General features: G+C 40.0%; 1 protein-coding gene across 3 annotated transcripts in view; it reads left to right on the forward strand.

The window, feature by feature from the left end:
• Window positions 1-4,299: 4,299 nt before the first annotated feature.
• Window positions 4,300-25,021, forward strand: part of LOC309496970 (NLR family CARD domain-containing protein 3-like) — a gene marked incomplete at its 3' end in the record, with an annotated part of 84,485 nt that continues 63,763 nt past the window's right edge. The window contains exon 1 of one of the 3 annotated variants that reach the window (XM_082167172.1): window positions 4,300-4,599. The remainder of the gene's footprint in view (window positions 4,600-25,021) is intronic. The other 2 variants (XM_082167174.1, XM_082167173.1) reach the window with 2 other exon arrangements.

Raw genomic sequence — 25,021 nt, forward strand, 5'->3', positions numbered from 1 at the left:
GCCCGGACTCATCATCTCTGATCACTCATCACAATCACCTGTACCTCATTATCACTGATTGCATTCACCTGTGTCCCATCACCCTGCTAGTCTCAGTCTATTTATACCATGTTCATTCATTCACTCACTGCGAAGTCTTGTTTAAGTGTTACACTGCAATTCCGAGCGTTTTCCCTGGTTTCTTGTCTTTTGGTTTATTTGGATTTCTTGCCCTGTTCCCTGGATTACTCTTTTGCCTCTGGTCCCTGCCTGTTTTGTTTGTTTCTTTGTTGGTTTGTTTGGACTGCCTACCTGTGTTTTGACCTTTTGCCTGTACACTGGATTACGCCTTAGGATTGCCCCTAAATAAAAGCTGCGTTTGGATCTTAACCCTCGTGTCTCGGAGCAGTTCGTAACAGAAGACTTCGCCACACCTAGATCCAGCAGCCATGCCTACCTGGAGTCCTGATGTCCAGATCATCCGTCTTCGCCAAGAGAATCGCGCCACCGAGGATTATGTCGCAGAATTCCTCGAGCTGGCACATCTTGCACAAATGAGCACCCAGTGCTTGATGATCTTCTTCCGCGGGGGATTATCGGAACCACTCCGGTCTCTGATGCCCGAACCTGATCCGCACGGGTCTTTAGAAAGGTACGTTGACCTGGCCCTGTTGTGGAGCGGTTCCTTGTTTACTGTGGGCGAGGAGGAGAAGAAGCTCCCTGAACCTGCAGTGTCCCCTCAGACCGCGCTCCACGTCTTGCCAGCAATCAAGCCAGCCACCAGATCGGTCTATGGCCGAACAGGACTGATCTCCAGCGTGGCCGATCCTCCGTTAATGTCTGCACGTGCTGCCAGGAAGACCGTCACGTCTGCCGAGCCAGAGACGGTTCACGTCACGTCTGCCGAGCCAGAGACGGTTCACGTCACGTCTGCCGAGCCAGAGACGGTTCACGTCACGTCTGCCGAGCCAGAGACGGTTCACGTCACGTCTGCCGAGCCAGAGACGGTTCACGTCACGTCTGCCGAGCCAGAGCTTCACGTCAGTCCTGCCGAGCCAGAGCCAGAGCTTCACGTCAGTCCTGCCGAGCCAGAGCCAGAGCCAGAGCTTCACGTCAGTCCTGCCGAGCCAGAGCCAGAGCCTGCACTTCACGCCAATCCAGCCGAGCCAGCACTTCACGCCAAATTTGCTGAGACCAAAGCAGTATGCGTCGTGCCCGCCGCCCCTGAGACTGAGAGCGTTATGCCCGCCGCGTCTGTGACAGGAAGCGTCATGCCCGCCAGCACAAAGTCTTCACCGCTGGTCCCGTCCAGCGCTCAGCCTTCTTCGCCGCTGGTTTCGTCCAGCACCGACATTTAGTCATTTACATTTAGTCATTTAGCAGACGCCCTTATCCAAAGCGACTTACAAATTAGGACTAAGTTCAGCGAGTCATCATAAAGAGGCAAAAGCAACAACAACGCAGGAAGTGCTCAAAATACGAAGTTCAGGTATTATTCAGAGTAGCATAAGCCTGATAAGTGATGTTTCAAAGGGAAAGGATTTTTTTTTATTTTTTTATAAGGTTAAGTGCTCACGGAAGAGATTGGTTTTCAGCTGTTTTTTTGAATGTTGTCAGGGATTCTGCATTCCGGATGAGGGTGGGGAGAGCGTTCCACCAGCATGGAACTGTAAATGAGAACCTTCACCGCTGGTTCCGTCCAGTTCAGAGTCGTCTTCGCTTCTGGTCCTAGCCAGCTCAGAGTCCTCTTCACCGCTGGTCCTGCCCAGCTCTCAGCCTTCTTCGCCGCTGGTCCTGCCCAGCGCTCAGCCTTCTTCGCCGCTGGTCCTGCCCAGCTCAAAGCCCTTGCCGCCGCTGGTTCCGTCAAGCTCAGAGCGCGCTGATCCTGATCCAGAGACTGAGGTTCACGTCACTTCTGCCGATCCAGAGACTGAGCTTCACGTCACTTCTGCCGATCCAGAGACTGAGCTTCACGTCATTTCTGCCGATCCAGAGACTGAGCCTCACGTCACGTCCGCCCGTCAAGAGTCTCGTCCCGCCGAGACTGAATCTGTTCCTGAGCCTGAATCTGATCCTGATACTGAGCCTGAATCTGTTCCTCTTCCTCTTTCTGCGCCTGGGTCTTCGGACAAGATGGCCGACTCCACGCCTGTGTCTTCGGACAAGATGGCCGATTCCACACCTGTATCTCCGTACAAGATGGCCGCCGCCGAGCCAGTGTCTCCGTACAAGATGGCCGCCGCCGAGCCAGTGTCTCCAGACGAAATGACCGCCGCCACATCGCCTGAGCCCTCAGCAGAGATGGTCGCCGACACGCCTGAACCTGAACCCGCCCCGGCCGCCCGAAGGGTCGTCTCCGCCCCGGCCGCCCGAAGGGTCGTCTCCGCCCCGGCCGCCCGAAGGGTCGTCTCCGCCCCGGCCGCCCGAAGGGTCGTCTCCGCCCCGGTCGCCTGCAGAGCCTGCTCCGCCCCGGTCGCCTGCAGAGCCTGCTCCGCCCCGGTCGCCTGCAGAGCCTGCTCCGCCCCGGTCGCCTGCAGAGCCTGCAGAGCCCCGGTCGCCTGCAGAGCCTGCAGAGCCCCGGTCGCCTGCAGAGCCTGCTCCGCCCCGGTCGCCTGCACTGCCTGCTCCACCACAGTCTCCAGGTCCTCTTCCGCTCCACGGGCCTGGCCCTCCATCCCGCCCCCGGGTCCGCCTCCGCTCCACCACCCTCCTGGACAATTTAGGAGCGTCTGGAATCCGCTCCTTAAAGGGGGGGCTATGTAACGGTCACCAGCTGGAGTGCCCTTGAGAGCCACCAGAGGGCACTCCACATCAGACACTCACGTTCACTCTCAGACTACATTTCCCATACTCACTGCCCGGACTCATCATCTCTGATCACTCATCACAATCACCTGTACCTCATTATCACTGATTGCATTCACCTGTGTCCCATCACCCTGCTAGTCTCAGTCTATTTATACCATGTTCATTCATTCACTCACCGCGAAGTCTTGTTTAAGTGTTACACTGCAATTCCGAGCGTTTTCCCTGGTTTCTTGTCTTTTGGTTTATTTGGATTTCTTGCCCTGTTCCCTGGATTACTCTTTTGCCTCTGGTCCCTGCCTGTTTTGTTTGTTTCTTTGTTGGTTTGTTTGGACTGCCTACCTGTGTTTTGACCTTTTGCCTGTACACTGGATTACGCCTTAGGATTGCCCCTAAATAAAAGCTGCGTTTGCATCTTAACCCTCGTGTCTCGGAGCAGTTCGTAACACCTTCAACATGTGTGTAACCTTTGTTGCTAACTTTCTGACAATCATCTCCCTTTCAATGTCTGTTCATTTGTTTGGCCATAGATCTGGGTCATCGACCAGGATGATTACTATAGTAATTATAGTAGTATTATATATATATTACTATAGTAATTGTAGTAGTAATATAGTATATTACTTATTTACTGAAGAACTTGGGCGTACATGTGTGCTTCTGTAACAAATGATACAACAGAAATAAACTTATCAATGTATAATTACATATATTCCACAAACATAAACATCCATTTAAATAATTAAAGAGTATTCAGTCTATACATATTTATATCCACCAGGACTGCCGCCTCAGCGCTGATGACGTCACAGCAATAGAGCGCGCTGGTTGGTCGGGATCATTCGGGATCTACACACCTGTCCTATGTTGTGAAGATCTTTTTGATGAAATCTGAGATTACTGAAATATCTTAATTTGTGTTGTGAAGACGAGCGAAAGTCTCACGGGTTCGGGACGACATGAGGGTGAGTTTTTAATGACAGAACTTTCCTTTTGGGTGAACTAACCCTTTAACTTTTGGGAACTTGCAAATCATAAAAGTGTGTTTTTTTAGTTTTCCGATATGTCAATGCTAAACACTTCATCTGTAAATTAACTCTCTACTTGCTATAGGTGGGGATTTCAGTGTTGTGATTGACAGCGCTCTTGATAAATGTCCACAGGCCGACTCTCATCACTTAATTCAGAATATAAACCATTCCTGGAGACACTTGCTGTGACTGATGTCTGGAGATGGACGGGGTTTATTTGTTGTTGATATCTGAGGTAAAGCTGTGGTAAAGTATGCAAACATCACGTGAGCGTCACTACGGGAAGCAGAAAGTGTCTTCAGACTTCACGTCGCCGATCGGTTACATCAGCCGATGTCCAACACACCTAACATGACACATTCACAAGAGGAGCACATGGCAAGAACACATGAGGGAAAAGGGAATCACATATAGGTAAATTACAAAATTAAAGACATGAAACGTGAAAGTGAGAACAAAACCCAAACCAGCGTGACTTTTTATTCAATTATCTACAGTCTTCTGCAATGCCCTCCAAATCTCGTGAAGCCTGACAGTGCACTTGGAGAACCAAATAAGAGACACAGAGACCAGATTGCTGCTCAGTTGTTTCTCAGTTTAATACAGTTGGGCAGAGGATACATGCGTCAATACATGTGTTAGCCTGTTTTCTGCTTGTGTCAAAGTTGCAGGCAGGAAAACCATAGAGAGGAAGAGAACGTGTAGACAGCGCACAGAATGCAAACTCAAACAGGGTGACAGAGAGCCAACACATATTTTACACTGGCACAAATAGCACATCACGGTAAGTCTTTCATTAATCTTCAGGATTATAATGATATCGAGCTCTAGGGATTCTGCTTTTAGTTTAGATTAATTTACAGACTCTTTACAATCTGAAATATACAGAGGTGGAAAGTAAACATGTAAATGTTCAACACTTCCGCTCTTCTGTCGGCCAGGCATTGATTCACAGACGATCAGCTTTAGTGAGAAGGTCGATTATGACAAACAGATGTATTTTTGATGGCTACAGAAAATCTATACTCTCCAATTAAAGTGTCTGGATTGTGATATTTAAAGGAAGAAGCCCGAGTAAATAAATTATTTAATGTTTTTAATTTCACCTATGTGAAAATGCTCAATAATAATATTAATAATAAACTAGATTAAACAGTTCGTCGAGACAAACTTTTAGTTGGCTTGAGAAAATTTGGACCAGAAAGTTTGAAGAAGTTTAAAGTAATCTGAAGTTTAAATTAGTTTGAAGTTTAAAAGTAGTTTAAAGTTTGATAGATAGATAGATAGATAGATAGATAGATAGATAGATAGATGAATTGATTTTGGATCCTCCTCCTTCCTAAGTTATGTTCAGCCCACGCATCATACAGTGTTTGTGCCGCACTGGCATTGAGCAGATAGAAAAAGTAGCGAGTGAACAAATTAAAAGGGAATTAAATGTTGGAGCCAGTAAGAATAGTCTTAAAATGATTTATGTGATGTTTGGAGGCTTTTTCATACTACTCAGTGTTACTTGGACTTATGTTAAAGATAATCATTTGTCTTTTGCTAGGCTTGATAGATTTTCAGAGTAATGAACTTAAAGGTTGTTCAATACACCCAGTTGGTATTTCGGTTCATTGCCTTGTACAAGTTGCTATCTTTGTTAAGGATGTGAAATGCAAAATTGACTATTGGCATTTGAATGTATCTTTGCTTTCTGATAATGCTTTTAACCCTCTGGGGCCTGAGGTGTTTTTGGGGTCCTTGAGATGTTCTGACATGCCCTTACATTTGTGCTTTTTTCAGTTGCTTATAAACATATTAATGGCAAAGGTATTAATGGCAAAGGTATAATTACACACTATTTAGCACAAACAGGGCTACCATAATATGTGAGCAACATGTATGTACATGTTTGTATTTTTGAGAAAATAATGTTTATGCATGGTTATTGAAAAAACTAAAAATGAAAATTTCTGAAATAAGGCCACAAAACACATACTAAATATGTGTCCACAAGACTTCTGAATAATGCGTTTTGTCGCCTCGAGTTTTTTCTTCAAAATGATGTGAAAATCATCCTGCCTAATCATTCACATAAAACAATACATTGATTTAAATTTCGTAAGACACTTTTTGTTTGGAAAGGCAATATGCGGGTGGGCGTGATTCACACCTGAGGAGACAATGCCCCCGCATAATGAGGCTGCATACATAATGAGCCTTTCATTCAGGTGTGTGACTGAGCCACAAGAAAGAATGCAAGGACAAAAAAATTAAATAATTATATATATATATATATGAAGAGCTCTTTTCCAAAATGTAATTTTGCTGTGTACTGAACCTATTCACTGCTCCATCAACGTTTCATGCCAAATCGCTATATTTCCTTGTTTAAAATGTACTGCAAGATGCAGTTTCTTTCCAAACCGCGATAAGCGCCAAACCTATTTTTAGCCTAAACGCGATACATCCTCTGGACTAATCAGAATTCTCTCGCGCGCGCGCTCTCTCACCCTCAAATCACTCGCGCGTATCGCGCCAGATGCTCAATTCGCCTCATTCGCGCCGCAGGATCTCCAGACGTGCGTAAACGCATCTTTACATTGACTAAACATGAAAATCACTTGCGCCAGACGATCTATTCGCGTTTGGTGTGAACGCCACTCACTCACTCTCTCACTCACACAAGGTCATGTCGTGATTTGTTTTATGTAAAGTGGACAAAGGTTCTACTTTTTATGGATTCAACACTTTACTGAATGCCAATGTATTTATTACTGACTTTTTTTTTTTTTTTTTTTTAAGACAAACCATCAATTTTTGGAATAAAATTGGAATAAAATTATGGATTTATAGCGTTTTGAAAAAAAAATTATGGATTTATAGCATTTATCATCAACAATATTGTTGTTTGATTTAATAATCATTGTTTAACATGTTCAGACTGAGCCAAAAAAACCAAACATTTTAACAGGATAAATTGATACATACATTATATATATATATATATATATATATATATATATATATATAAAATTGGTTCACAGTTGTTGTTGTTTTTTCCTCAAATTGTGCTTGCAAATTGTATAATATCCAAGGTAAACATTTCTAGTAATTGTGCAGTTAATTGTTCTCATACTGTATTTTCAGATTTGGAATATATTCTCTACCCAAATGTGTCACTAATAAAACACAATACAAATTAAAGCTGCAAGCAGCGATGAAAGGGCCCTCGCACTCGTGCCATCGTCACTCGGTGGCTTTAGGAAGACAGAGCATGGTTGGGCAATGTGCATTTAAGGAGGTATATATAGTAGTTGCTAGCATGTTTAGTATGTTTCTAGCATGCTTAGTACACAGTAGTTATGTGGTTAGTACTACATTACTGTGTTAACCATGTCAGTTTATGTTGCCAGTAGGTGGGGTTACGTCTATATCGGAATATCGCTATGTAGATGTGTTCAGTGCAGGACTTTTATCAAACATGTGAAGTTTGGGGCAGATTGGACATTGTATGCTTGAGTTACAACAACTTCCTTTAGCATTTCTAGCATGTTTTATTATGTTTCTAGCATATTACATATTCATTTTGGGGTAGATTGGACATTGCATGCCTGAGTTACAGCAAATTCATATTTAATTGCAGTAATAGCATGCTTCAACACTTACAGTAGCTAAGTATTTGATAGCATGTTTCAAGTATGTTGCTAACATGTTTAGCAGTTGGTGGCACTTTTTTTTATGTTATTAGGAGTCCAGAACAGTGTTAAACGTCACCTCCTGTTGCCAGCAGGCGGCGCTATGACTATATCTGAATATGAGCATGGACTTGTGTTCAGGAGATAACTCTTATCAAACGTGTGAAGTTTGGGGTAGATTGGACATTGTATGCTTAAGTTACAACAACTTCCTTTGGCATTTCTAGCATGCTGTAGAACTTAGCTATGTGTTGCTAGCATGTTTCTTGCATGTTACATATTAAGTTTGGGGCAGATTGGACATTCCATGCCTGTGTTACAGCAAATTCCTATTTAATTGCAGCAATAGCATGCTTTAGCACTTAGCTAAGTGTTTGCTAGCATGTTTTAGCATGTTTCTAGTATGTTTTTAGCATGTTTAGCACTTGCTGGCACGTTTTTATATGTTTTTATATGTCCACAACAGTGTTTAACATGTCACTTCCTGTTGCCAGCAGGTGGCGCTATGACTGTAACTGAATATGAGCATTGTCATGTGTTCAGGACAGAACGTTTATCAAAAGTGTGAAGTTTGGTGCAGATTGGACATTGCCTTCTTTGAGTAACAACAACATCCTGTTTCATTGAATTACCATGCTTTAGCCCTTAGCTAAGTATTGCTAGCATGGTTTAACATGTTTCTAGCATGTTTAGAAGTCAATGGCATTTTTAACATGTTGCTAGAATGGCATCAACGTGTTAAACATGACACTTCCTGTTACCAGTAGGTGGCGCTATTACTATAACTGAATATTCTCATGTAGATGTGTTCAGGCCATGACTCTTATCAAACGTGTGAAGTTTGGGGCAGATTGGACATTCCGTGCCTGAGTTACAGCAAATTCCTATTTAATTGCAGTAATAGCATGCGTTAGCACTTAGCTAAGTGTTTGCTAGCATGTTTTAGCATGTTTCTAGTATGTTGTTAGCATGTTTAGCACTTGCTGGCACTTTTTTATATGTTATTAGGAGTCCACAACAGTGTTAAACATGCCACTTCCTGTTGCCAGCAGGTGGCGCTATGACTGTAACTGAAAATGAGCATGGTCATGTGTTCAGGACAGAACACTTATCAAAAGTGTGAAGTTTGGGGAAGATTGGACATTCCATGCCTGAGTTACAGCAACTTCCTGTTTCATGGCGAAACATCAAAATTTGTCAGGCCGCCGAGGACCCGCCCTTCGATGAAAACTCAAGATCTTCGCAATTTAACGTCGCAAAGGCCTTAAGATTACACTCACCAAATTTGAAGATGATCAGATTAAAACTGTAGGAGGAGTTCGTTAAAGTACGAGGCCTGAAAATGGCAAAAACTGCACAAAAATCTGAGAGGAAGTTGAAAATGGCTGACTTCCTGTTGTGTTTAGGGCTACGCTCCAAGATACTTTTTTGTAGGTATTGGGTCATTACATGTATGTACCAAATTTCATACCTGTGCGTGAAACGTAGAGCCGGGGCAAAATGTGGGGGCAATAATTTACAGAATTTGCCCCACCCAATTTTGAATACCATATCACACGTATATTTTCACCACTTCTGAAGCGTGTGCAAAGTTTCATGAGTTTTCGAGCATGTTAAGGCCCTCTAAAAAGCGATTCACTTTGGAGAAGAAGAAGAAGAAGAATTAAAGCTGCAAGCAGCGATGAAAAGGGCCCTCGCACCCGTGCCACCGCCACCCGGTGGCTTTAGGAAAGGCCTTAAGATTACACTCACCAAATTTGAAGAGGATCAGATCAAAACTGTAGGAGGAGTTCGTTAAAGTACAACATCAGGAAATGGCAAAAACTGCACGAAATCTGAGAGGAAGTTAAAAATAGCTGACTTCCTGTTGTGTTTAGGGCTACGCTCCAAGATACTTTTTTGTAGGTATTGGGTCATTACATGTAGGTACCAAATTTCATACCTGTACGTAAAACCTAGAGCCGGGGCAAAATGTGGGGGCAATAATTAAGCCATTTTGCCCCATCCAATTTTGAAAACCATATCACACGTAAATTTTCACCACTTCTGAAGTGTGTGCAAAGTTTCATGATTTTTCAAGCACGTTTTGTATTTGCCACACTTCAGGCCCTTTCACACTGGACGCGATTTTGACGCACGAATCATTCGCGCGATGGTTTTATTTTTCGATCAGCTGTGTGTGTAATGAGTGCTTCCACACCGAACGCGAAAGCGCAGCGGCGAAAAAACGACTTTTATTTTATTCGCTTCGATGTCGATTTTTTTTTTACTTTTGCGGCGACAGAATAGGCTTCAGCCAATCACATACTACAAGGACAACGATTTGAAAGACAATGTGTGGCGTAGCATTGCCAACCAACTCGGTTATCTTGACTGTGAGTTTGTTGTGTGATAGTTTTGGTCATATAGTCCTGTGCTGTGTAGGCTAGCAGGCCAAACTACATTTGGGATACAAAGCTAACACTATTATCGTCAAAGATAGAGACAGAGACCGTGTTTACTTTGAACACGTAACAAAATGTAGTGAGACTATTTAGGGCTGCTTTTAGTATACTATACATTATTTGTGTGATATCTACAGTTTCTAGTCGAATGATTTTTAACTTACTTACTTCGTGTGTTACATGTAATGTGTAGTTACATTACAAAACGCACTGTGTTTAGTTGAAGACGCAAAAAACAAAACTGTGCACAAAAGCATACTCCCCTTCAGACTCTCTGTTCTGTAAGATTGGGTGCACCCAAAACCTTCTTTTCTGTCTTTTAAATAAAATGAAAAGCTCGTCTTCACTGGATGCTATGACTATGACTGGATGATGATGATGATGATGAAGTGTCCATGTTTTCTCAGCTGTCGGCGCGATTCGCGCGAAAGTTTGGGAATGTTGAAGCTCTCTGAACGTCACAGACGTCGCAAATTCGCGTCGCGGCTGATGTGAATGGTTTTGATGCGAACTATTCGCACACGAACTATTCGCTTTTTCGTTTCGCTTTTTCGTTACGCATCCGGTGTGAAAGGGCCTTTCCTGCTACCAGCAGGTGGCGCTATTGCTATAACCATAATGAGCATGGTCATGTGTTCAGGACAGGACTCTTATCAAACATGTGAAGTTTGGGACAGATTGGAAATTGTATGCCTGAGTTACTGCAGGCTGTCGGTGGTTGCCTAGCAACATCGGAACTGCAAGCAATATTGACAGAGAACTTATCTGATCATGCATATATCACCAAAAGGCAGAAATTGGGTGAACATTTGTCAGGCCGCCGAGGGCACACCCTTCGACGAAAACTCTAGATCTTCGCAATTTAACGTTGCAAAGGCCTTAAGATTACACTCACCAAATTTGAAGAGGATCAGATGAAATCTGTAGGAGGAGTTCGTTAAAGTACAACATCAGGAAATTACGAAAAATGCCCAAAATCTAGGAGGAAGTTCAAAATAGCTCACTTCCTTTTGTGTTTAGGGCTATGCTCCAAGAGACTTTTTTGTAGGTATTGCGTCATTACATGTATGTACCAAATTTCATACCTGTGCGTGAAACGTAGAGCCGGGGCAAAATGTGGGGGCAATAATTGACAGAATTTGCCCCACCCAATTTTGAAAACCATATCACACGTAAATTTTCACCACTTCTGAAGCGTGTGCAAAGTTTCATGAGTTTTCGAGCATGTTAAGGCCCTCTAAAAAGCGATTCACTTTGGAGAAGAAGAAGAAGAAGAAGAATAATAAACAGAGCAAAAACAATAGGGTCCTCTCACCATCGGTGCTCGGGCCCTAATAATAAACAGAGCAAAAACAATAGGGTCTTCTCACCATCGGTGCTCGGGCCCTAATTAAAGCTGCAAGCAGCGATGAAAAGGGCCCTCGCACTCCTGCCACCGCCACCGGGCGCCTTTAGGAAAGGCCTTAAGATTACACTCACTAAATTTGAAGAGGATCAGATCAAAACTGTAGGAGGAGTTTGTTAAAGTACAACGTCTGGAAATGGCAAAAACTGCACAAAATCTGAGAGGAAGTTCAAAATAGCTGACTTCCTGTTGTGTTTAGGGCTATGCTCCAAGAGACTTTTTTGTAGATATTGGGTCATTACATGTAGGTACCAAATTTCATACCTGTACGTGAAACCTAGAGCCGGGGCAAAATGTGGGGGCAATAATTAAGCCATTTTGCCCCATCCAATTTTGAAAACCATATCACACGTACATTTTCACCACTTCTGAAGTGTGTGCAAAGTTTCATGATTTTTCAAGCAGGTTTTGTATTTGCCACACTTCCTGCTACCAGCAGGTGGCGCTATTGCTATAACCATAATGAGCATGGTCATGTGTTCAGGACAGGACTCTTATCAAACATGTGAAGTTTGGGACAGATTGGAAATTGTATGCCTGAGTTACTGCAGGCTGTCGGTGGTTGCCTAGCAACATCGGAAATGCAAGCAATATTGACAGAGAACTTATCTGATCATGCATATATCACCAAAAGGCCGAAATTGGGTAAACATTTGTCAGGCCGCCGAGGGCACACCCTTCGACGAAAACTCAAGATCTTCGCAATTTAACGTCGCAAAGGCCTTAAGATTACACTCACCAAATTTGAAGAGGATCAGATGAAATCTGTAGGAGGAGTTTGTTAAAGTACAACATCAGGAAATTACGAAAAATGGCCAAAATCTAGGAGGAAGTTCAAAATAGCTCACTTACTGTTGTGTATAGGGCTATGCTCCAAGAGACTTTTTTGTAGGTATTGGGTCATTACATGTATGTACCAAATTTCATACCTGTGCGTGAAACGTAGAGCCGGGGCAAAATGTGGGGGCAATAATTTACAGAATTTGCCCCACCCAATTTTGAAAACCATATCACACGTAAATTTTCACCACTTCTGAAGCGTGTGCAAAGTTTCATGAGTTTTCGAGCATGTTAAGGCCCTCTAAAAAGCGATTCACTTTGGAGAAGAAGAAGAAGAAGAAGAAGAAGAAGAAGAAGAAGAATAAACAGAGCAAAAACAATAGGGTCCTCTCACCATCGGTGCTCGGGCCCTAATAAACAGAGCAAAAACAATAGGGTCCTCTCACCATCGGTGCTCGGGCCCTAATAAACAGAGCAATTCCAAGAGGGTCCTCACACCATCGGTGCTCGGGCCCTAATTATTTAAAGAGAAGGCTTATATTGACCTTTTAAGATTTTGTTAACATCTATCCTTGTATATATATTTTTTGCTATTTTAATCACTGCGGATTGACTGAAATCACTGAGGACTGACTGAAATCACTGAGGACTGACTGAAATCACTGCGAACTGACTGAAATCGCTGCGGACTGACTGAAATCACTGTGGACTGACTGAAATCACTGAGGACTGACTGAAATCACTGAGGACTGACTGAAATCACTGACTGAAATCACTGAGGACTGACTGAAATCACTGAGGACTGACTGAAATCACTGAGGACTGACTGAAATCACTGCGAACTGACTGAAATCGCTGTGGACTGACTGAAATCACTGAGGACTGACTGAAATCACTGCGAACTGACTGAAATCGCTGTGGACTGACTGAAATCACTGAGGACTGAGGACTGACTGAAATCACTGCGAACTGACTGAAATCGCTGCGGACTGACGGAAATCGCTGCGGACTGACTGAAATCACTGTGGACTGACTGAAATCACTGAGGACTGACTGAAATCACTGCGAACTGACTGAAATCACTGTGGACTGACTGAAATCACTGAGGACTGAGGACTGACTGAAATCACTGCGAACTGACTGAAATCACTGTGGACTGACTGAAATCACTGAGGACTGAGGACTGACTGAAATCACTGCGAACTGACTGAAATCGCTGCGGACTGACGGAAATCGCTGCGGACTGACTGAAATCACTGTGGACTGACTGAAATCACTGAGGACTGACTGAAATCACTGCGAACTGACTGAAATCACTGTGGACTGACTGAAATCACTGAGGACTGACTGAAATCACTGCGAACTGACTGAAATCTGAAATCACTGCGAACTGACTGAAATCGCTGCGGACTGACGGAAATCGCTGCGGATTGCCAGAATCACTGTGGACTGACTGAAATCACTGCGGACTGCCGGAATCACTGCGGACTGACTGAAATCACTGTGGACTGTCTGGGCTTTGGGTGCTCGAGCCCCTGCCCTTTTTCAAAATTAATCAAAAGTACCCTTCTCAAACAAATATAAATGATAATGTAGGATTGAGTGCGAACCAAAACACAGATGAATCTTCAGGGTGTTTTGTTCAAACATAACTGCACACAGAACTCAACATTCCAGAACCATAAAAGAAGGCTCCAACCTGTCTACTATGCTAGGAACTTTTATGGCCAACTAAACCAACTAAAGGAAGAACGTTGTCAGCGTTTGATAGTTTTGGAAAGACTGATTGGTTCAGAGATGGCACAGCTTGATGCTCGATCAAGATAACAGCAGAAGTTGCTGGACCCAAACGACAGATATACTAAACAGACCCCCTTCTTCTTAAGGACCTCTGAATGACCCAGGGTGTAAAATCTCTCCAAACCACAGAGACTGAGATTTTACCTACAACAATACATAAAATCATCCCAGAACAATTTTCGATGGACTTATAATCAAACATCATGCAACTACATAATTCTATGTTGTTTCTACCACTTATATGCATGTTTAATAAGCTTAGATCCCATGTAAGTCATTTAATGGTTATAACTGTTAGATGTTTGAATGAAAGTGTGTTGTGTTTCATATCAGTATGATCGTATGCTCTGTATTCAAAAGATGGCTTGATTGAAATCTGTGTAAAATGTTTCGTATTCTTATAATACTAATGATGTCTAAACTGTGGCATCGGTTCTCTCTGTTAGTGCTGGAGAGCAAGGAGATCACAGATAACGCATGATTTACGATGAGACAAATAAAGACAGTGTCTAATTGGTCAGGACTGATCCAGGAGGCTGGACAAACATGTGAGTTTAAAATCTTAGACACGAACAAAGTTTTGGTTAGAAGAGTTCTCAACAAGGTTAGAAAAAGTGCGCGAAGGGAGAAGAGACCAGACAGACAAGTAACCATGTAGACGCGCAGAGAAAAAAGAACCCAAATCAAGATCAGAAGAACGGGTTCAACAGCTTCATTCAAGCCATCACCTACTCTCGTCTCAATTTCCTTTCTTTTCTTAGTTTCCTTTCTTTTCCGTTGTGAGTCTCGGTTCTAAGTTAAGTTTTGCGGCAAGATTTCGGTCCACGTTTCTTCTGCAAAGCCAGCTTCAACAAAGACTTTCATTCATCCGCCAGCACACCACGTGATTGGCCGCCCCAGACATCAGGCACGAGGACACCAGCCCACGAACGAACTCGGGAAACCCCCTTTTACACCGTCGAAAGGGAATCCCCAAAAGGAACGCAAATACGCAAGTAGCCTCCAGACTCTTAAGCTGAACTGGTGCATTGATATATATTTAACCCTCTGAGGTCTGAGCTGTTTTCTGGGCTCTGGAGGTGTTCTGACATGCTCTGACATTTGTGTTTTTTTCTGTTACTAGTGACATTTTCATGGCTAAAGTCTGATTACACTGTATTCAGCACAAACTCTGCTACAATAATATATCAGCAGCATGTATGTAAAAGTTTGTAGTTTTGAGATAATGACATTTATGCGTGGTTTGTGAAAATACAAAAAAAAAATTCTCACTGAAATAAGGCCATGAAACCCATACTGATTATTTCTTCACAATACTTTTGAAAATTGTATGACATGGCCTAGAATATTTGCTCCAAAACTATGTGAAAATCACCCTGACTGCTCATTCAGATAAGACAATATATTGATTTAAAATTTCTAAGACGTGTTTTGTGTGATAAAGCCATATGCGAAGAGGCGTGATCATCTCATGAATATGTAAGCTTTTAACACCTGAGAAAGACAAAGACACTCCCCTAACTGCCCTATTAGGAGCGATCAGGCCCTGTCATTCAGAGCAACCTTGCACAAAGAATGAGGAGATTTAAAAAAGAATGGCTTTTAGATTGTTTGGATTTATTTACAACACAATCCAAAAATACAAATGACAAAAGAGCACATTGAAAACAATGATCCAAAGACAGAGACCTTTGTGCCATTCCTAAAAACATTGTACATACCTTTAATTTCCAAGGTGTTTGATTTTCACTTTACCATGTTCATGTACAGAGACTCATGTGAATGTTGAAGTCAGCAGGACTCAGTTGCATCTGGTCCCTGAAAGAAAAAAAAAAAGAAAAAACTGTGAACATACTGATATCAAGAGAAACTATAGGGCTGCACGATTTTGGGAATAGATTTTAGATTTTTCTGCTTAAAATTTATTTAAAAAATTCACAGAATACACACACACACACGTTTCCAACAATATATAATGAACACCAGGTTTGTTGTGCCTTGTAGGCATAGGCTACGCAGTGCTGCATAAAATAATAATAACAATAAATTAAATCTTCCAAAAGATTTCAAGAACAACTACGCTAGAGAAAAATATATTGATTATCATATGTTACTTCAAATGTTTCCATTCGTTATGATGATATGAAACGAGATAATAGTAAAAACATAAAGCCTAATGTTTGGTGCATTTTTCCTTTCAAACGCAGTCGCGCTCCAAAATATGATACATTCAAACCCACAGCGCGCTCCAAAATATGATACATTCAAACGCCATCAGTATTTAACAGGAAACACGGGTCTAAATAGTATAATATTCACCATATATCTAGCAGCAGTTCAACTGCAATGTGAAGTTTATGCAACAATACCATAAACTAATAAGTAAGAATTTCTTACCTTACATCTTTCTTGTCTTCAAATCGCGTTCTTCTTCTTCTGAGGTAAATCCAGTAAGCTCACAGCGCGTCTTCCAAACTCGACGAAAAGCAGAGACTTGTGAAGTGTTTTGGTGTTTTGTGTTTGAGGTAACGAGGGCGTTCGCGTTCCATGTGGAGATTTGCATGTGAATCTCTTTTGCGCGAGTGGGCGTGTCGAATTAAAAAGTAATTAGCAAGCGTTTGAGATACTGGACATCCTGTTGGTTTTATACAAATTACTTAAACAGAGAATATTTGTTTGCAGTTTGAATCCGATCATTTAAAAGTACACACTTAAATGTGTATAAAGGTATATGGCTCATAAATGTGTGAGAAGTATTCGCTGAGTTTTGTTTCAGTTTATAGACGTGCTCAAGAAAAAAAAGTTCACCGCGACGGAGAGGCAGAACGCACACCCTGTTTATTTTCTTTATTTTACAAAAGCACAATGTTTTGATTTGATTGTAAGTGGACACATACAAAAGTAGAAATATCACAGATTTTTTTTTTAGATTTCTTTTTTTTAATTTAAGTTTATGTTGCTGCTATGTGAAAAAAATCCAGCAAAACGCGTCGGCGCGTTTCTCGACCTCAGAGGGTTAATAACCCGCCTAAGAAAAGATAGAAGGGTTAAATTAATGATTGATGGTTCGTTCAGGTCAGGTCTTATAAGTGCATATAGAAACTTGGGATTTCATCATCTCACTCTTAAAACTCATTCTTTCCTCACTCTCTTTCTTTCTGCAACTCCTATGAATGTGTGTGTGTGAGTTTGTGTTAGATATTAGTTTTATGTGTTAGAATAATCAATAAAGTCTTGTTTGTATTTTAAAAGAGAAGTGTTACTTGTGTTATGTGCTTACAAATTTAATGTCTTAAACTGCTGATATAAGTTACCTTGCTAACAAATAGTATTTAACTATAGTTGGATATTTTATATCTGCTGCAGAGCTGATAGTTACAGCCAGTTCAAATGAACCGCGAACGAGTCATTTGCTCGGTTGTAATAAGTGATTCTTTCGAATTCCCTATAAATTAATTAATAATTCCTTTGAGCTAAATTGACCTGTCAGAATTATCTTATATATCTTACAATAATATTCTGGTCAATAAAACAAAATGCATTTGATTATAATTACCATGACAATATGAAGTGTACAAAACTAAAGTTGCCTAAATTCACGTTTATTTTTACATTTCTGTCAATCTGAGGTCGGTGTCGTTGTCACAACGCGTTGCGTCACTTGCGTCAAGTTGCTTGTTTCTTGCTTCGGACGAGGGTCTAAGGCCGTGTGTCCACCAAAGCATTTTTAGCCAGCTGAAAATGCTAGGTACTCTGCTGAAAACACTTAGCTATGGGCGCTTGAGAGCGTTTTGGCAGCGCAGCATTTTTTTTAGTTGAGACACTTTGCTTGTTATGATACGCAATATCCGCGAAAGTGTTACTAGTATCTCATTTCACACATATTTTGTTTCTGTGTTGATTCTATATTAAAATGTCGATACAATGTAACGTATTTTCTCTGGCTATTGTTTTAAATATTTTTTTTCCGATATTATGTTTGTTGTTGTCATCGGTTGACGTTGTACAAGCAGAATGTGGCAGTTGGTCGGTGTGGTATTAGTCCCGCCCCTGCTCCACTGTGATTGGACGGTTGGCTAAAATGTGCTGCGTTTTACCCAAAGTTGAACATTCTTCAACTCTCAGTGACCTGTAAAAAAAAGCTCAGCATCTCGCTGTGCTCATGGCGTTTTAAAAACACAGCGCTCCCGTTGAAAACAATTGAAAAAACACGCCAGCCACGTGAAAAAACGCTTTGGTGGACACATGGCCTAAAACTCCGGGGTAGTGTGTGGGAGGACGGCAGGCATAACCGTAGCAAAAGTTATGTGTTTTAAAATGAAAATGCACTAGTGTAAACGTAGGTTTTCCACAGTCTGATCGGGATCCGATGGTCTCGAGCCAAATATAGTTATTTCAGTGAGTACGGCAGGAAGGAAGGAATAAACCAAACTATTTTTAAACGTTTTTTTCAATAATAAAAGGTAGTGTGTCGATTCAATTAAAATTCCACATGTCACATTTTAAAATATTACATAATTAATTGAAGCCTGTTTGTCATGTGTAACACACCAACCAATCGTTATATGGCACAACAAGTTCAAATTTCACTAGACAATGTGAAGTGGAGCGGTAATTTTCCAGTCATTCATAAATCGTTTGAAAATTAGATGGACAGACAAATTTACATTTATGAAGCGATCTGAATCTGCGTCGTTTAAACAATGGATGCTAACTGACTAAAGAGCACTGCACAAAACCAGCACCAAAAGTCGCATTAATGGTAAGTAGTATTAAAGTCATTTTTTATTTAGTCTATGTATATTGATACACCGTTTACCATTTGATCAAACTATCATAGTTGGTTAAATGAAGCCCAGGCGCCACCGACAGGCCTATGTGACGTGTAGGTGGACAACAACACACGAAATGGTGACGTGAAAGGACTTCAACATTTTTGATAATTATGCAGCAATAGCATAATAGTACAGTAGCCTACTACTGGTCAAAAAACTTGGACACATGACTATTTTAGTTTTTTTTAAAGAAGTCTCTTATGCGCATCAAGACTGCATTTATTTGATTAAAAATACAGAAAAATATTATTACAATTTAAAATAATGGTTTTCTATTTTAATATACTTTAAAAATATCATTTATTTCTGTTATCAAAGCTGGATTTTCAGTCATAACTCCAGTCTTCAGTGTCACATGATTTTTCAGAAATCATTCTAATATGCTGATTTATTATCAATGTTAGAAACCGTTTTTTTTTTTTTTTTACCTGTGATACTTTTTTAAAGATTCATTGATGAATAAAAAATGTAAAAGAACAGTATTTAATTAAAATATAAATTATTTTATAAGTCTTTACTGTCACTTTTGATCAATTTAACACATCCTTGCTGAATAAAAATAGCCTATTAATTTCTTTTAAAAAGAAAAAGAAAGAAAGAATATAACTGACCCCAAAGTTTTGAACAGAAGTGTATATTGGTACAAAATATTTATATTTGTAATCAATTATGTTATTTTTTTAAACTCCAAATCCTGAAAAAGTATCAAAGGTTATAAGTATATTATAACAGAAAATCATTATTTCAAACTAGCGATATTTCACAATATTACAGTTTTTTTTCTGTATTTTAGATCAAATAAATGCAGCCTTGATGAGCATAAAGGGCTTCTTTCAAAAACATTAAAATAGTTTACAAACTTTTTGTCTGTATTTATATATATGTATATATATGCCCCTTTTTTTTCATTTGAGCCCCTGCCCCTGAAGAACTCTCTGCATGTCCCTGATGTCAACCAATCCAATGTCAGTGAAAATGATTTACAGTCTGAGAGTGTTTCTGATTGGCGGACAGCAGCTTTAAAAAACAAAACAAGTTTTCAGCTCTAAAACAACTGTGACTCACCAGAAGTCAAGAGCAGAAAGATTAAAGAAAGAGGAAGAGTCATTCTGGCACTCACCACCACAGCTCTATAAACAAACATAAATACACACATCCACTTCAGACACTCCAAAACTAGCAATAAAGTGTCTGAAAATGGTTTGTTTTCGTCTTTGGTTAGTACAAAAAGACTCTCCAACACCCAAACGTCTGATAAGATCAGGGGTGGATTGGAGGTGTTCCACTGCTGAACTGTGCTTGCATTGCTCATGAATGTGAAGAATTAGCCTCAAACAAGCTGAAACCTTTTCCCTCTGGAAGACCCATTTGTGTTTTAATTTCACAACATCAGATTATTTTGTCTTTAGTGTTCCAACAGCATGTCTACACCAGCCTGAGACTGTCTACAAAGCCACCATTGCAAAACCATTGGTCTTCATGTCAGAAGTAGTACGTACTTTGAGTATGTCAGAAATAAAAGCAGACTCAAGTTTTATCAAAGGTTTGGATTGAGATTAGATCTGTTAGTGGAGGAGCCACTCAATCGGCCCCTCACAATTCTCTCAAAAGCAGTTTAATTGTACCTATTGTTCATAATTGACCAGCACAAATAGAAATGATAACAATTGGTAAATCTGATAAGAGGCAGACAAATTCATCCAAATAAAATTCATTGTTTTATATATTTCAAAAATATAATCAAAACTAAAAATAAATGTGGCCCCAAACAAGCCGACTGAACAGCAGTGCTCAATTTACATACTGTACACATACAGTAGGATTGCAGAACTGGCCCTGAGCATGCATGTCAATCTGTGTGTGTGTGTGTGTGTGTGTGTGTGTGTGTGTGTGTGTGTGTGTGAGAGAGAGAGAGAGAGAGGGCACATATTTCAGCTTATGAATGGTGTTTTGTGAAAAAAATGAGATAAGAACTTGGGTACAGTGTTATTAATATGTATATAATGTATTATATATATATATATGAGGTTGTAGCTAGTCATCAATGGATTGGAAAAAGGTGTCATTTGAGTTTTAACAACATTAAGCTCATGATTTATTGATCTGGGAAGTTCGGATCTTTGAACAACTTTACTGAACTCCTTGAACTAAGCACTGTCCGTATTCCGTAAGTCCAAGTTCAAAATAAAACTCTATGAACCGCTCCATTGTTAACGTACGGAGCTCTGAAACACTGATTAAACAGGAAGTGTTTGTCCGAACTCGCAAAAGTTTTGAAAAATAAGGTAAGACTCAAGATTTTTGTAAGTAATAATACAGAGTTGAGTGGCTCCTCACTTTTGTTGTGCAAAGTGTCAGAGGACAATAAAGAGGATTCCCCAGTTGACAAATGCCAACTTAGCATGAAATCTGCCGCTGGTTACAGCAATGCCACCCTGGCTGAAGATGCCAATGAGAACAATGACATCTGTCAGGCTGACACTGCTGTAACAGTGGAGATCAATATAAAGGGCTTTGAAATCAGGCCACATAGCAAAAAAAAAAACAAAAAAAACAAAAAAAAACCTTAGAAGGAGAAGTGAGAATATGGTTGTGTAACATGAGTAAGTGTGAGAACAGTGTCAATAGCGTGAGTCTCGCACTGAATGTCTGAGAGTTGGCAGCACTGGCACTAGTCTAGACTTGGAATTAAGCTTTTCTCCCTGAATCATGGAAGCGAACACCATGAGATGCCATGAGATCTCTTATTTATTACTGAATGTGTCGAGACATAGCAGAGAAAAACAATTTACTAGAGAGATGGTCTTCATTCGTCAATACACAAAGGTTGGGCATTTATATGCTGACCAAAAGAACTTACATTATCTCTACAAGGTAGAGAAACTTGTTCATGTTTAAAATTGAATGTATATCTCATGCTACACAATCCTAATATCTTAAAGAGAATACTTCAGTCAACATATGCATCAGTGGAAACTATGCTAGATTGCATTCACATTCCTCTGTGGTTAAAACTAACTCCTCTCACTCCTCTCCATGGCCTTGGCATGTGATCCTCACACACACTTGCTATGCGGATATCTGAATGATCATAAAAATGTTATAGCCATGAATAAAGGCTTTTATTTTTTCTAAATTCTCGAGTGCCTTGGCCTTGTATGATTTTTGCCAGTTGAACTATCCCGCATCAAAGAGCACCGAGATACTGACTTTATACTCCAGTTTGGATCTTGTTCAGTCAAATGTTTGTCTTCATTAGTGATGGCCGCTTTCGTCACACGAATTCGGTAAAAAAAGGCTTTGTTACGTCACAACTGTTTCCAAATGTTTTGAGATTTCAATGGTTCGCTGTGGGGGCCGATCCCAGTAAACCTGTGTTTATGGTTTTGTAAGGCTAGAAGCTTACACTGCTATTTTGAACCAATAATCGGCACAAAAGGCATTTATTTATCTGACTCCAATATAATTAATCTGACTCCATTAAAGTTGTTGTTTTTCTTTAACCTCTTATTCTTTAAAGGTAAATGTCTTTCTTAGAACTGATAGGAAAACGTAGGATTTAACCTGAACGTTTAGATAACGAAAGTTATAATCACTTTAGCTTTCAACATAATCAGTGATAAGAGGAAAGATTCTCAAAACCTTTAAAGCAGGCAAAGTTATTTATTAAGTTACATGTTTAAATATACAGACAGTAGAATGGAACAACATACTGTATAGAAACTTAGTTGTAATAAATAATAACAGTAGAGGCCGTAAAAGTCTTTCTTGTAGTATGAGGTTACGCACCGGTGTGCGGGAGTGGCAGGGTTAAAGCCTTTCTCCTTGATCAACAGTTACCTTTCCTTCTTATACCCTGAGCAAAGCATTGTTAAACATGAGTGGAATACCAACACCAAACCCAACTGACAGGAAATCAAAAGATGAGGCAAATGGGTAGTGATCAAGAGGGGGAGAAGAACATTAACATATTCTCCTCAATGCATTTTTAACCAATAGTACCTAGATTGTACATTAGGATACTTTAATATCTCTATTAAGTTCACCACCATTCCTTTCAGTTTATAGGTTGTCAGATGAGACCAAACATGGCATAGTTACATATTAGAAGACACTAGCAAATAAACTGTATGTAGTTGAAAGCATATGTCCTGTGAAGCAAATAGTACAGACGTGTCATTGAGGTGCAAACGACTCTCCCAACAGAACCATCCTGTGCCTGGAGTGTCCCAACAGTCCTCAATCAGCATATTGATTAAACCCTTGTACTAGATAGGCATTAGCATACTGTGATGATGAAGGCCATTGTGCCACATTTAATTCACATGTATACCTTTAACCCCCTGGGGTCGGCTGTATAGCTGGCGATACCAGCTCGCTTTTTTTTTTTATCAGTTCAAAAGAGATTAATTTTGCTCTGTTGACTTTGATATTACAAACAAGTTTCATACATCAATCGATTCTGTTAAATGTGTATTATTTTTGTGTATACTCACAATAAAAACAAAGTGTTGTGCTTTTCGCCAAATAAAGAAAAATAAACACGAAGCGAGTTCTGCCTTCTCTCTGTCAGTGAAGTCCATTCTGAAACGCGTCCGAAAATGAACAATAACTCAGCGAATACTCAGTCAAACAGGCATACAGACACACAGGCATGAAGCTTGAATTCTCTTCTTTTAAATGAAGTAATCTATATATATAAAAAAATATTCTCTGTTTATGTAATCTTTATGAAAAGAGAGAGATGTCAGTCGTTCTCATCTCAGCTCATTACGTTTTAATCGGCCCCGCCCACGGAGAGCGCGCGCTATTCAAACGCAAATGACTGAGACGATCCCATACAAACTGTGAACGCCCACATATCAGCTCGAGAAAACACATCAAGTTTATTCAGATCATTGTACTTGTTTACACTGTCTCGCAGCGCTGTGAGGAATAATAATAATGGAAAATGTACCTCAGAAGTGCTGGTATTTCGAGGAGCAACGGATGGAATACTGTAGTAAGTTTTTTTTCATTCTCAAGTAAATCGCGTTTCTGTGTGAATGAATGAACGGCAGAGATGCGCTGTTTACCACAACTCGCAAAAAGACGGTTTAAATTTGAATTGCATTTCTGTGTGTGAATGAATGATCTGCTTTTAGCAAACTATTTTGCCATACTGAGTAAAAATCGACTGAAATATGTTGAAATAAAATGTATTTGTATAAGCAACGTATTAAACTGCAAATTAACATTTATATTCCTTATAATAAAAACGAAAGACCTATGTTACAGACAAATGAAAGACAACATTTCGTTGATTAGTTTTGGATAGATTACACATTTTTACTGTAAAATATCTGCCACCTCAAATAAGCTTTTGTTTGCCAATTTTTGCTAATATGTTAAATATGGTATGTTTTGTCAATGTAGGCTATATTCGAAGTAATGAATCCTTAACTTTGAAATATGTATGATAAAATGTATACTTTAGTTTTTACAAAGAAAGATTACACTTCAATTGTTGTTGTAATTGTAACCTTTTTAATAAAAAAAAATATATTTACAAGGTAGATGTAAACAAATTTTAAAAGGTAAATATAAGCCTTTTCTTTAAATAATTTTCATTGTGTTTTATTATTGACAAATTTGGGGAGAGGATACATATTCCAAAACTGAAAATACAGTATGAGAATTAACTGCACAATTACTAGACATGTTTTCCTTGGATATTATACAATTTGCAAGCAAAATTTGTGAAAAAACAAAACAAAAATTTGACATGCTTCCAACTGTGAACCAGTTTGGTAGTGTATATATATATATATATATTTATATTTATATATATTTATATTTTTTTAATATATATATATATATATATATATATATATATATATATATATATAGCTCTTGCATTCTTTCTTGTGGCTATAGGTGACACACCTGAATGAATGGCTCATTAAGTATGCGGGCCCCATTGTCCCATTGATTGAGGTGTGAATCACTAAATATGCATGATGGTGTTGAATTGTTGTGCATATTGCATTTACAAGCAAAAAGTGTTTTACAAGATTTAAATCAATGTATAGTGTTATGTGAATGATAAGGGCAGGATGATTTTCACATCATTTTGAAGAAAAAACTCTAGGCAACGACATCCATTAGTCAAAAGTCTTATTGTCACATATTTAGTATGTGTTTTGTGGCCTTATTTCAGAAACTTTAGTTTTTAGTTTTTTCAATAACCATGCATAAACATTATTCTCTCAAAAATACA

The sequence above is a fragment of the Leuciscus leuciscus genome, assembly GCF_965113295.1.
Source record: "Leuciscus leuciscus genome assembly, chromosome: 4".
Classification (NCBI taxonomy): domain Eukaryota; kingdom Metazoa; phylum Chordata; class Actinopteri; order Cypriniformes; family Leuciscidae; genus Leuciscus; species Leuciscus leuciscus.